Source organism: Erithacus rubecula, assembly GCF_903797595.1.
Source record: "Erithacus rubecula genome assembly, chromosome: 11".
NCBI lineage: Eukaryota > Metazoa > Chordata > Aves > Passeriformes > Muscicapidae > Erithacus > Erithacus rubecula.
Window position 1 is genome coordinate 15,284,329 of NC_136663.1, and position 973 is coordinate 15,285,301.

Consider the following 973-nt stretch of genomic DNA (forward strand, 5'->3'; position numbering starts at 1 on the left):
CGCGCCGCCAGGGGCGCTGTGCGCGGGCGGGCTGAGGGCGGGGGCGGAGGCGGGAAAGCTGAGGCGGGGGCTCGGGGCGGGAGTCGGTCGCTGGCACTGCCCACTATTAAAATAATCAGGTTTCCTCTGGAAGCGTTTTACTTCACATGCAAAACAGTAAGTAGTTCTGTAAGTTTAATAGTTCGAGGGTTTATTGTTTTTTTCAAGCTTTAAAAACATTTAGATGAAGACATTGCAGAATCATAAAATCAACAAGGTTGGAAAAAACCAATCATCAAATCTACCTACGACTAAAAACGCAACCGTGTTAAACAGGCCATGGCACTCAATGCCACGTCCAGTCTTTCATTAAACACCTCCAGGGGCGATGACTCCACCTCCCTGAGCAGCCCATTCCGCTGTCTAATCACCCTTTCTGTGAAGAATTTCATATTAATGTCTAACCTAAACCTCCCCTGGTGTAGCTAAAGATCTATTAGTTTCACTTTTGTAGAGTACTAGTCACTGGTGTCACTGTATTATTCCCCAAATTTGACACAGATATCCAGACTGTGAGTTTTGTTATTAATATTCAGTAGGGAATACACTGAGCAAATTATAACTGCCTGAAATAATAGGTTCTCATAGAAATGTTGGCAAGCTGATGGTGCAAATATGTAACAAGAAATGAATCATACAAAACCCATAGCCAAAGCTACATGTAAATGGTCTGATTTTGCTGTCATTTATGTGGCGCTCAGGTTTCATAGAACATTTTGGCAACTTGTACAAGTATGTCATAGAATTTATAAGAAAATTGCATTCTCCTCTTCCAAAAACAGCACACAGCTCAGCAGACTGGCAGGCATGAAAGGAGCTGAATTCCTAGAAATAGGGTGGAGATCAAGTTAAAGGAGCAGGCTTTGCCAAAACAAGCAACTTCAGCATAGTCCTCGCTTCCAAGAATGAATAGAAGCCAAAAGAGGCGGGCAGG